The sequence below is a fragment of the Salvelinus fontinalis genome, chromosome 15, assembly GCF_029448725.1.
Source record: "Salvelinus fontinalis isolate EN_2023a chromosome 15, ASM2944872v1, whole genome shotgun sequence".
NCBI classification, from domain to species: Eukaryota; Metazoa; Chordata; class Actinopteri; order Salmoniformes; family Salmonidae; genus Salvelinus; species Salvelinus fontinalis.
The window spans coordinates 9,968,894-9,982,023 of record NC_074679.1 but is presented as its reverse complement, the minus strand read 5'-3'; positions in this window follow the sequence as shown (position 1 = coordinate 9,982,023).

The following is a 13,130-nucleotide window of genomic DNA, read 5'->3' as shown; positions in this document are numbered from 1 at the left end:
GTCAATATGGGGAGGGAGAAACCCTGTGTTTTCTGAACCAGGATCAGTCAATATGGGGAGGGAGAAACCCTGTGTATTCTGAACCAGGATCAGTCAATATGGGGAGGGAGAAACCCTGTGTATTCTGAACCAGGATCAGGTATCAGTCAATATGGGGAGGGAGAAACCCTGTGTATTCCGAACCAGGATCAGGTATCAGTCAATATGGGGGGGGAGAAACCCTGTGTATTCCGAATCAGGATCAGGTATCAGTCAATATGGGGAGGGAGAAACCCAGTGTATTCTGCACCGGGATCAGGGAACTCCTGTTGTATGCGGGACACCACACAGGAAGGTATGACCATCTGACATGTTACCATGGTAACCCCATTACCACCAGACAGGAAGGTTTGACCACTCTGACATGTTACCATGGTAACCCCATTACCAGCACACAGGAAGGTATGACCATCTGACATGTTACCATGGTAACCCCATTACCACCAGACAGGAAGGTATGAACACTCTGACATGTTACCATGGTAACCCCATTACCACCAGACAGGAAGGTATGACCACTCTGACATGTTACCATGGTAACCCCATTACCACCAGACAGGAAGGTGTGACCATCTGACATGTTACCATGGTAGCCCCATTACCACCACACAAGAAGGTATGACTACTCTGACATGTTACCATGGTAACCCCATTACCACCAGACAGGAAGGTATGACCACTCTGACATGTTACCATGGTAACCCCATTACCACCAGACAAAATACAGATAGGCACAGTGTCTGTATCTGCTGGGAATGACATGAAAGGTGTACATTGTTATATTAACAGAACAGTGATTCTGTGGTATTATGTAAATAGTTGTTTATTCTACAAAAATCTGCTACTACATTTGAAAGTTATCAAAACACTTAGTTTAGAATATCTACTTAAATGCAGCAATTGCGTTCTTCTTATATTACTCAGTAGACTACTGACCTATTCAAAGCTTCATCTGGCATCTCACCGTACATCTGCCTGTAGTTACTGAACTCAACCTGCAGGGGGAGGTTTGTTGTGATCGAGTGGGGAGGAAACAGCTGTGGCCAAGGTTCTGACAGAAGGGCGTGTCTTGGTGGTGGCAAGGACACACCCGAAGAAATACCCACATCAAAGCACACCTCCAAGTCCACTCACGTTTGGCTTCTATCATGGCCGCCAGCATTTCTTGAGGAGCAAGCCAGAGAACAAGGTTAAACCACAATACGATATATTTATTGATAATATATCAAATACGTGCAATGGTATCAAATACATGAGTTTGATGCCGTCCCATTCGCTCCGTTCCAGACATTATTATGAGCCGTCCTCCTGTTGCATTTGTATACAATCACATACACTGAGTGTACAGAACATTAGGAACACCTTCCTAGTATTTGAGTTGCACCCCCCTTTTACCCTCAGAAAAGCTTCAATTCGTCGGGGTTTGGACTCTACAAGGTGTCGAAAGACTTCCACAGGGATGCTGGCCCATGTTGACTCCAATGTTTCACACAGTTGTGTCAAGATGGATGTCTTTTGGGTGATCGACCAATCTTTATACACACAGGAAACTGTATTTTTTTATTTTTTATTTAACCTATATTTAACTAGGCAAGTCAGTTAAGAACAAATTCTTATTTACAATGACGGCCTACCAAAAGGCCTCCTGTGGGGACAGGGGCTGGGATAAAAAATACTAATATAGGACAAAACACACATCACAACAAGAGAGACAACACTACATAAAGAGAGACAACACAACACTACATAAAGAGACACCACAACACTACATAAAGAGACACCACAACACTACATAAAGAGAGACCTGAGACAACAACATAGCATGGCAGCAACATGGAAGCAACACAACATGGTACAAACATTGTTGGGCACAGACAACAGCACAAAGGGTAAGAAGGTAGAGACAACAATACATCACGCAAAGCAACCACAACTTCGCTACACTCGCATTAACATCTGCTAACCATGTGTATGTGACAAATAACATTTGATTTGATTTGAACTGTCAGTGAGAGTGTCCATGATTGAGTCTTTGAATGAAGAGATTGAGATAAAACTGTGCAGTTTGAGTGTTTGTTGCAGATCGTTCCAGTCATTAGCCTCAGGAAACTGAAAAGATGAGCGACCCAGGGATGTGTGTGCTTTGGGGACCTTAAACAGAATGTGACTGGCAGAACAGGTGTTGTATGTGGAGGATGAGGGCTGCAGTAGATATTTCACAAAGGGAGGAGTGAGGCCTAAGAGGGTTTTATAAATAAGCATCAACCAGTGGGTCTGGTGACCGGTATATAGAGATGACCAGTTTACAGAGAAGTATAGAGTGCAGTTATGTGTCCTATAAGGAGAAATGGTGACAAATCTGATGGCCGAATGGTAAATAACATCTAGCCGCTCACGAGCACCCTTACCTGCCGATCTATAAATTATGTCTCCGTAATCTGGCATGATCATCTGAATCAGGTTTAGTTTGGCAGCTGTTTTATTTAGTAGGTGTCACACCCACTTGGGAGAAGCTTTTATTTCTGGAGTCAGATTTCTTGTAGAAAATACCAGTCTCTGAACAGCAGGAGGGGGCTTCAAGGCCTCTGGGTTTTGGTGGGGTAGCCTGCCATTTGTTGGGCTCAAAGGCCTCGACACCTCTCGCTTCACACGTCAGTGTTAATTGAGGTTGTATCTCTTTGTCCTAGCAAGCTTGGTAGCCTTCAGTCTCAGTTCCTGGTTGGATGGTGTTTTCAGGTTTCCGCTTGTTTCCCCTGAGTATTTGCTGTATAGTTTGGGAATAATAATCATTGGTTGTAGGAAGCATTCCAGGTAATTCCATCCAAAAATCAGATTGTAGGTTTGGAGTTTTGATTTGGAGTGAAGTGAAGGTTATGTTGTAGAGGGTAGCATCCTGCATATGTCCTGGTGACATAGTGTTGTGGAGGGTAGCATCCTGTATATGTCCTGGTGACATAGTGTTGTGGAGGGTAGCATCCTGTATATGTCCTGGTGACATAGTGTTGTGGAGGGTAGCATCCTGTATATGTCCTGGTGACATAGTGTTGTGGAGGGTAGTATCCTGTATATGTCCTGGTGACATAGTGTTGTGGAGGGTAGTATCCTGTATATGTCCTGGTGACATAGTGTTGTGGAGGGTAGTATCCTGTATATGTCCTGGTGACATAGTGTTGTGGAGGGTAGCATCCTGTATATGTCCTGGTGACATAGTGTTGTAGAGGGTAGCATCCTGTATATGTCCTGGTGACATAGTGTTGTGGAGGGTAGTATCCTGTATATGTCCTGGTGACATAGTGTTGTGTAAGATAGTATCCTGTATATGTCCTGGTGACATAGTGTTGTGGAGGGTAGTATCCTGTATATGTCCTGGTGACATAGTGTTGTGGAGGGTAGTATCCTGTATATGTCCTGGTGACATAGTGGAGGGTAGTATACTGTATATGTCCTGGTGACATAGTGTTGTGTAGGATAGTATCCTGTATATGTCCTGGTGACATAGTGTTGTGGAGGGTAGTATCCTGTATATGTTCTGGTGGCATAGTGTTGTGGAGGGTAGTATCCTGTATATGTCCTGGTGACATAGTGTTGTTTAGGGTAATATCCTGTATATGTCCTGGTGACATAGTGAAGGTTATGTTGTTTAGGGTAGCATCCTGTATATGTCCTGGTGACATAGTGTTGTGGAGGGTAGTATCCTGTATATGTCCTGGTGACATAGTGAAGGTTATGTTGTTTAGGGTAGAATCCTGTATATGTCCTGGTGACATAGTGAAGGTTATGTTGTGGAGGGTAGCATCCTGTATATGTTCTGGTGACATAGTGAAGGTTATGTTGTGGAGGGTAGCATCCTGTATATGTCCTGGTGATATAGTGTTGTGGAGGGTAGCATCCTGTATATGTCCTGGTGACATAGTGAAGGTTATGTTGTGGAGGGTAGCATCCTGTATATGTCCTGGTGACATAGTGTTGTGGAGGGTAATATCCTGTATATGTCCTGGTGACATAGTGAAGGTTATGTTGTTTAGGGTAGTATCCTGAATATGTCCTGGTGACATAGTGTTATGGAGGGTAGCATCCTGTATATGTCCTGGTGACATAGTGAAGGTTATATTGTTTAGGGTAGCATCCTGTATATGTCCTGGTGACATAGTGTTGTGGAGGGTAGCATCCTGTATATGTCCTGGTGACATAGTGAAGGTTATATTGTTTAGGGTAGCATCCTGTATATGTCCTGGTGACATAGTGTTGTGGAGGGTAGCATCCTGTATATGTCCTGGTGACATAGTGTTGTGGAGGGTAGTATCCTGTATATGTCCTGGTGACATAGTGAAGGTTATATTGTTTAGGGTAGCATCCTGTACATGTCCTGGTGACATAGTGAAGGTTATGTTGTTTTAGGGTAGCATCCTGTATATGTCCTGGTGACATAGTGAAGGTTATGTTGTGGAGGGTAGTATCCTGAATATGTCCTGGTGACATAGTGAAGGTTATATTGTTTAGGGTAGCATCCTGTATATGTCCTGGTGACATAGTGAAGGTTATGTTGTGGAGGGTAGTATCCTGAATATGTCCTGGTGACATAGTGAAGGTTATGTTGTGGAGGGTAGTATCCTGTATATGTCCTGGTGACATAGTGTTGTGGAGGGTAGTATCCTGTATATGTCCTGGTGACATAGTGAAGGTTATGTTGTTTAGGGTAGCATCCTGTATATGTCCTGGTGACATAGTGTTGTGGAGGGTAGTATCCTGAATATGTCCTGGTGACATAGTGAAGGTTATGTTGTAGAGGGTAGCATCCTGTATATGTCCTGGTGACATAGTGAAGGTTATGTTGTTTTAGGGTAGCATCCTGTATATGTCCTGGTGACATAGTGAAGGTTATGTTGTGGAGGGTAGTATCCTGAATATGTCCTGGTGACATAGTGAAGGTTATATTGTTTAGGGTAGCATCCTGTATATGTCCTGGTGACATAGTGAAGGTTATGTTGTGGAGGGTAGTATCCTTTATATGCCCTGGTGACATACTGTTGTGGAGGGTAGCATCCTGTATGTGTCCTGGTGACATAGTGTTGTGGAGGGTAGTATCCTGTATATGTCCTGGTGACATAGTGTTATGGAGGGTAGTATCCTGTATATGTCCTGGTGACATAGTGAAGGTTATGTTCTGGAGGGTAGTATCTTGTATATGTCCTGGTGACATAGTGAAGGTAATGTTGTAGAGGGTAGCATCCTGTATATGTCCTGGTGACATAGTGAAGGTTTTGTTGTGGAGGGTAGTATCCTGTATATGTCCTGGTGACATTGTGAAGGTTATGTTGTGGAGGGTAGTATCCTGTATATGTCCTGGTGACATAGTGTTGTGGAGGGTAGCATCCTGTATATGTCCAGGTGACATAGTGAAGGTTATGTTGTGGAGGGTAGTATCCTGTATATGTCCTGGTGACATAGTGTTGTGGAGGGTAGTATCCTGTATATGTCCTGGTGACATAGTGTTGTGGAGGGTAGTATCCTGTATATGTCCTGGTGACATAGTGAAGGTTATGTTGTAGAGGGTAGTATCCTGTATATGTCCTGGTGACATAGTGTTGTGGAGGGTAGTATCCTGTATATGTCCTGGTGACATAGTGTTGTGGAGGGTAGTATCCTGTATATGTCCTGGTGACATAGTGTTGTGGAGGGTAGTATCCTGTATATGTCCTGGTGACATAGTGTTGTGGAGGGTAGTATCCTGTATATGTCCTGGTGACATAGTGTTGTGGAGGGTAGTATCCTGTATATGTCCTGGTGACATAGTGAAGGATATGTTGTTTAGGGTAGTATCTGGAAATGTCCTGGTGACATAGTGAAGGTTATTGTAACGGTCCTGACCTGTTTTATGTTGTTTTTGTATGTGTTTAGGTCAGGGCATGTGTTTTGGGTGGGCAGTCTATGTTATCTGTTTCTATGTTGGTTTTGGTTGCCTGGTATGGCTCTTAATTAGAGGCAGGTGTTTTGCGTTCTCCTCTAATTAAGAGTCATATTTAGGTAGGGTGTTCTCACTGTTTGTTTGTGGGTGATTGTCTCCTGTGTCGTGTCGATGTATGTACCAAACGGGACTGTTTGGCTGTTCGTTTTCGTTTCGATGCCGTCTGTTTCCTGTCCGTGAGTTTACGTGTAGTTATGTAAGTTTATGTTCAGGTTTCGTTGACGTCGTTTTCTTGTTTTGTAAATTTGAAAGTGTTTTGTGTTTCGTGTTGCCATCATCATCGTGTTAAATAAAAAGATGGCTTATTTCCCTGAAGCTGCATTTTGGTCTGATGATCCTTCTCTCCTCTCCTCGTCCGAGGATGAGGAGAGAGACAGCCCTAACAGTTATGTTGTGGAGGGTAGTATACTGTATATGTCCTGGTGACATAGTGTTGTGGAGGGTAGTATCCTGTACATGTCCTGGTGACATAGTGTTGTGGAGGGTAGTATCCTGTATATGTCCTGGTGACATAGTGAAGGTTATGTTGTAGAGGGTAGTATCCTGTATATATCCTGGTGACATAGTGAAGGTTATGTTGTAGAGGGTAGCATCCTGTATATGTCCTGGTGACATAGTGTTGTGGAGGGTAGTATCCTGTATATGTCCTGGTGACATAGTGTTGTGGAGGGTAGTATCCTGTATATGTTCTGGTGACATAGTGAAGGTTATGTTTTGGAGGGTAGCATCCTGTATATGTCCTGGTGACATAGTGTTGTAGAGGGTAATATCCTGTATATATCCTGGTGACATAGTGAAGGTGATGTTGTGGAGGGTAGCATCCTGTATATATCCTGGTGACATAGTGTTGTTGAGGGTAGTATCCTGTATATGTCCTGGTGACATAGTGAAGGTGATGTTGTGGAGGGTAGTATCCTGTATATGTCCTGGTGACATAGTGAAGGTTATGTTGTGGAGGGTAGCATCCTGTATATGTCCTGGTGACATAGTGTTGTGTAGGGTAGTATCCTGTATATGTCCTGGTGACATAGTGAAGGTTGTGTTGTGGAGGGTAGCATCCTGTATATGTCCTGGTGACATAGTGTTGTGGAGGGTAGTATCCTGTATATGTCCTGGTGACATAGTGTTGTGGAGGGTAGTATCCTGTATATGTCCTGGTGACATAGTGAAGGTTATGTTGTAGAGGGTAGTATCCTGTATATGTCCTGGTGACATAGTGTTGTGGAGGGTAGTATCCTGTATATGTCCTGGTGACATAGTGTTGTGGAGGGTAGTATCCTGTATATGTCCTGGTGACATAGTGTTGTGGAGGGTAGTATCCTGTATATGTCCTGGTGACATAGTGTTGTGGAGGGTAGTATCCTGTATATGTCCTGGTGACATAGTGTTGTGGAGGGTAGTATCCTGTATATGTCCTGGTGACATAGTGAAGGATATGTTGTTTAGGGTAGTATCTGGAAATGTCCTGGTGACATAGTGAAGGTTATTGTAACGGTCCTGACCTGTTTTATGTTGTTTTTGTATGTGTTTAGGTCAGGGCATGTGTTTTGGGTGGGCAGTCTATGTTATCTGTTTCTATGTTGGTTTTGGTTGCCTGGTATGGCTCTTAATTAGAGGCAGGTGTTTTGCGTTCTCCTCTAATTAAGAGTCATATTTAGGTAGGGTGTTCTCACTGTTTGTTTTTGGGTGATTGTCTCCTGTGTCGTGTCGATGTATGTACCAAACGGGACTGTTTGGCTGTTCGTTTTCGTTTCGATGTCGTCTGTTTCCTGTCCGTGAGTTTACGTGTAGTTATGTAAGTTTATGTTCAGGTTTCGTTGACGTCGTTTTCTTGTTTTGTAAATTTGAAAGTGTTTTGTGTTTCGTGTTGCCATCATCATCGTGTTAAATAAAAAGATGGCTTATTTCCCTGAAGCTGCATTTTGGTCTGATGATCCTTCTCTCCTCTCCTCGTCCGAGGATGAGGAGAGAGGCAGCCCTAACAGTTATGTTGTGGAGGGTAGTATACTGTATATGTCCTGGTGACATAGTGTTGTGGAGGGTAGTATCCTGTATATGTCCTGGTGACATAGTGTTGTGGAGGGTAGTATCCTGTATATGTCCTGGTGACATAGTGAAGGTTATGTTGTAGAGGGTAGTATCCTGTATATGTCCTGGTGACATAGTGTTGTGGAGGGTAGCATCCTGTATATGTCCTGGTGACATAGTGAAGGTTATGTTGTGGAGGGTAGCATCCTGTATATGTCCTGGTGACATAGTGAAGGTTATGTTGTAGAGGGTAGCATCCTGTATATGTCCTGGTGACATAGTGAAGGTTATGTTGTAGAGGGTAGCATCCTGTATATGTCCTGGTGACATAGTGAAGGTTATGTTGTAGAGGGTAGCATCCTGTATATGTCCTGGTGACATAGTGAAGGTTATGTTGTAGAGGGTAGCATCCTGTATATGTCCTGGTGACATAGTGTTGTGGAGGGTAGTATCCTGTATATATCCTGGTGACATAGTGTTGTTGAGGGTAGTATCCTGTATATGTCCTGGTGACATAGTGAAGGTTATGTTTTGGAGGGTAGCATCCTGTATATGTCCTGGTGACATAGTGTTGTAGAGGGTAATATCCTGTATATATCCTGGTGACATAGTGAAGGTGATGTTGTGGAGGGTAGCATCCTGTATATATCCTGGTGACATAGTGTTGTTGAGGGTAGTATCCTGTATATGTCCTGGTGACATAGTGAAGGTGATGTTGTGGAGGGTAGTATCCTGTATATGTCCTGGTGACATAGTGAAGGTTATGTTGTGGAGGGTAGCATCCTGTATATGTCCTGGTGACATAGTGTTGTGTAGGGTAGTATCCTGTATATGTCCTGGTGACATAGTGAAGGTTGTGTTGTGGAGGGTAGCATCCTGTATATGTCCTGGTGACATAGTGAAGGTTATGTTGTAGAGGGTAGCATCCTGTATATGTCCTGGTGACATAGGGTTGTGGAGGGTAGCATCCTGTATATGTCCTGGTGACATAGTGAAGGTTATGTTGTGGAGGGTAGCATCCTGTATATGTCCTGGTGACATAGTGAAGGTTATGTTGTGGAGGGTAGCATCCTGTATATGTCCTGGTGACATAGTGAAGGTTATGTTGTGGAGGGTAGCATCCTGTATATGTCCTGGTGACATAGTGTTGTGGAGGGTAGCATCCTGTATATGTCCTGGTGACATAGTGAAGGTTATGTTGTGGAGGGTAGCATCCTGTATATGTCCTGGTGACATAGTGTTGTGTAGGGTAGTATCCTGTATATGTCCTGGTGACATAGTGTTGTGTAGGGTAGTATCCTGTATATGTCCTGGTGACTTAGTGTTGTGGAGGGTAGTATCCTGTATATGTCCTGGTGACATAGTGTTGTGGAGGGTAGTATCCTGTATATGTCCTGGTGACATAGTGTTGTTTAGGGTAGTATCCTGTATATGTCCTGGTGACTTAGTGTTGTGGAGGGTAGTATCCTGTATATGTCCTGGTGACATAGTGTTATGGAGGGTAGTATCCTGTATATGTCCTGGTGACATAGTGTTGTGGAGGGTAGTATCCTGTATATATCCTGGTGACATAGTGAAGGATATGTTGTTTAGGGTAGCATCCTGTATATGTCCTGGTGACATAGTGAAGGTTATGTTGTGGAGGGTAGTATCCTGTATATGTCCTGGTGACATAGTGAAGGATATGTTGTGGAGGGTAGCATCCTGTATATGTCCTGGTGACATAGTGAAGGTTATGTTGTAGAGGGTAGTATCCTGTATATGTCCTGGTGACATAGTGTTGTGGAGGGTAGTATCCTGTATATGTCCTGGTGACATAGTGTTGTGGAGGGTAGTATCCTGTATATGTCCTGGTGACATAGTGTTGTGGAGGGTAGTATCGTGTAAATGTCCTGGTGACATAGTGTTGTGGAGGGTAGCATCCTGTATATGTCCTGGTGACATAGTGTTGTGGAGGGTAGTATCCTGTATATGTCCTGGTGACATAGTGTTGTGGAGGGTAGCATCCTGTATATGTCCTGGTGACATAGTGTTGTGGAGGGTAGTATCCTGTATATGTCCTGGTGACATAGTGTTGTGGAGGGTAGTATCCTGTATATGTCCTGGTGACATAGTGAAGGTTATGTTGTTTAGGGTAGTATCCTGTATATGTCCCTGACCTAAAAATCTAAGGTTATCTAACTCTAAATCTATCTATTTTTTAAAAACATACTGAATAATGTGGGAGCTCATCTGCTCATGACCTCTCTCTCTCTCGTGTTGAGCGTGAAAAACCCAGAATAGTTGCAGTTCTTGACCCTCTTAAACCGGTGCGCCTGGCACCTACTACTATACCCCGTTCAAAGGCACTTAAATATTTTGTTTTGCCCATTCACCCTATGAATGGCACATATACACAATCCATGTCTCAATTGTCTCAAGGCTTAAAAATAATTATTTAACCCTTTTTCTCCCCTTCATCTACACTGATTGGAGTGGATTTAATAGGTGACATCAATAAGGGATCATAAGATTCACCTGGTCAGTCTATGTCATGGAAAGGGTGGGTGTTCCTAATGTTTTGTACACTCAATGTATACACGGGGCCTTTGGAAAGTATTCAGACCTTTGACTTTTTCCACATTTTGCTACGATACAGCCTTATTTCTAAAATGGATTCAACAAAATACAAATCTCAGAAATCTACACACAATCTCCCTTAATAACAAGCAAAAACAGTTTTTTATACATTTTTGAAAATCCATTTCACCTACCAAGAGAATTCTCGTCAGTTATAGTCACAGCAGTGTACATTCCCCCTCAAGCAGACACCAAGACGGCCCTCAAGGAACTTCACTGGACTCTATATAAACTGGAAACCATATATCCTGAGGCTGCATTTATTGTAGCTGGGGATTTTAACAAAGCAAATTTGAGAACAAGGCTACCTAAATTCCATCAGCATATTGATTGCCCTACGGGCTGGGGTAATACACTCAATCACTGCCACTCTAACTTCCACAATGCATACAAAGCCCTCCCCCGCACTCCCTTCGGCAAATCCAACCACGACACCATCTTGCTCCTATCGTATTATAGGCAGAAACTCAAACAGGATGTACCAGTGATGAGAACCATTCAACGCTGGTCTGACCAATCGTAAGCCATGCTTCAAGATTGTTTTGATCACACGGACTGGAATACATTCCGGTCAGCCTCAGAGAACAACCTCGACCAATACGCTGACTCTGTAAGTGAGTTTATAAAGAAGTGCGTTGGAGATGTTGTACCCACTGTGACTATTAAAAGCTACCCTAAACAGAACTACCCTACCCAGAACTACCCTAAACAGAAACCGTGGATGGATGGCGGCATTCGCGCAAAACTGAAAGCGCAAACCTCCGCATTTAACCATGGAAAGATGTCTGGAAATATGGCTGAATATAAACAGTGTAGTTATTCCCTCCGCAAGGCAAACAAACAAGCGAAATGCCGGGACAAGGGTCAAGGTGAAGTTGCAATTCAACAGCTCAGACACGAGACGTATGTGGCAGGGTCTACAGGAAATCACAGACTACAAAAATAAAACCAGCCACGTCAAGGACACTGACGTCAAGCTTCCAGACAAACTAAACACCTCCTTTGCCCCCTTTGAGGATAATACAGTGCCAACGTCGCGGCCCGCTAACAAGCACTGGACCCCCCACTCCTTTTCCGTGGCCAACGTGAGAAAAACATTTAAACGTGTTAACCCTCGCAAGACTGCTGGCCCAGGCGGCCTAGTTACAGAGCATGCGCAGACCAGCTGGCTGGTGTGTTTACGGACATATTCAATCAATCCCTGTCCCAGTCTGCTGTCCCCACATGCTTCAAGATGGCTTCCATTGTTCCTGTACCCAAGAAGGTAAAGACAACTGAACTAAATGACTACCGCCCCGCAGCACTCACTTCTGTCATCATGAAGTGCTTTGAGAGACTAGTCAAGGATCATATCACCTCCACCGGCCACCCTAGACCCATTTCAGTTAGCATTCCGCCCCAACAGGTCCACAGACGACGTAATCGCCATCACACTGCACACTGCCCTATCCCATCTGGACAAAAGGAATACCTAGGTAAGAATGCTGTTCATTGACTACAGCTCAGCATTCAACACCATAGTACCCTCCAAACTCATCATCAAGCTGGAGGCCCTGGGTCTCAACCCCACCCTGTGCAATTGGGTCTTGGACTTTCTGACGGGCCGCCCCCAGGTGGTGAGGGGAGGAAACAACACCTCCACTTCGCTGATCCTCAACACAGAGGCCCCACAAGGGTGTGTGCTCAGCCCCCTCTTGTACTCCCTGTTCACCCATGACTGCGTGGCCATGCACGCCTCCAACTCAATCATCAAGTTTGCGGACGACACAACAGTAGTGGGCTTGATTACCAACAACAATGAGACAGCCTACAGGGAGGAGGGTGAGGGCCCTGGGAGTGTGGTGTCAGGAAAACAACCTTTCACTCAACGTCAACAAAACAAAGGAGATGATCGTGGACTTCAGGAAAGCAGAGGGAGCACCCCCCCTATCCACATCGACGGGGCAGCAGTGGAGAAGGTGGAAAGTTTTAAGTTCCTCGGCGTACACATCACAGGTAAACTGAAATGGTCCACCCACACAGACAGTGTGGTGAAGAAGGCGCAACAGCACCTCTTCAACCTCAGGAGGCTGAAGAAATATGACTTGTCACCCAAAAACCTGACAAACTTTTACAGATGCACAATTGAGAGCATCCTGTCGGGCTGTATCACCGTCTGGTACGGCAACTGCACCACCCACAACCGCAGGGCTCTCTAGAGGGTGGTGCAGTCTGTTCAACGCATCACCGGGGCAAACTACCTGCCCTCCAGGACACCTACACCACCCGATGTCACAGGAAGGCCATAAAGATCATCAAGGACAACAACCATCCGAGCCACTGCCTGTTCACCCCGCTATCATCCAGAAGGCGAGGTCAGTACAGGTGCATCAAAGCTGGGACCGAGAGACTGAAAAACAGCTTCTATCTCAAGGCCATCAGACTGCTAAACAGCAATCACTAACTCAGAGAGGCTGCTGCCTGCATTGAGACCCAATCA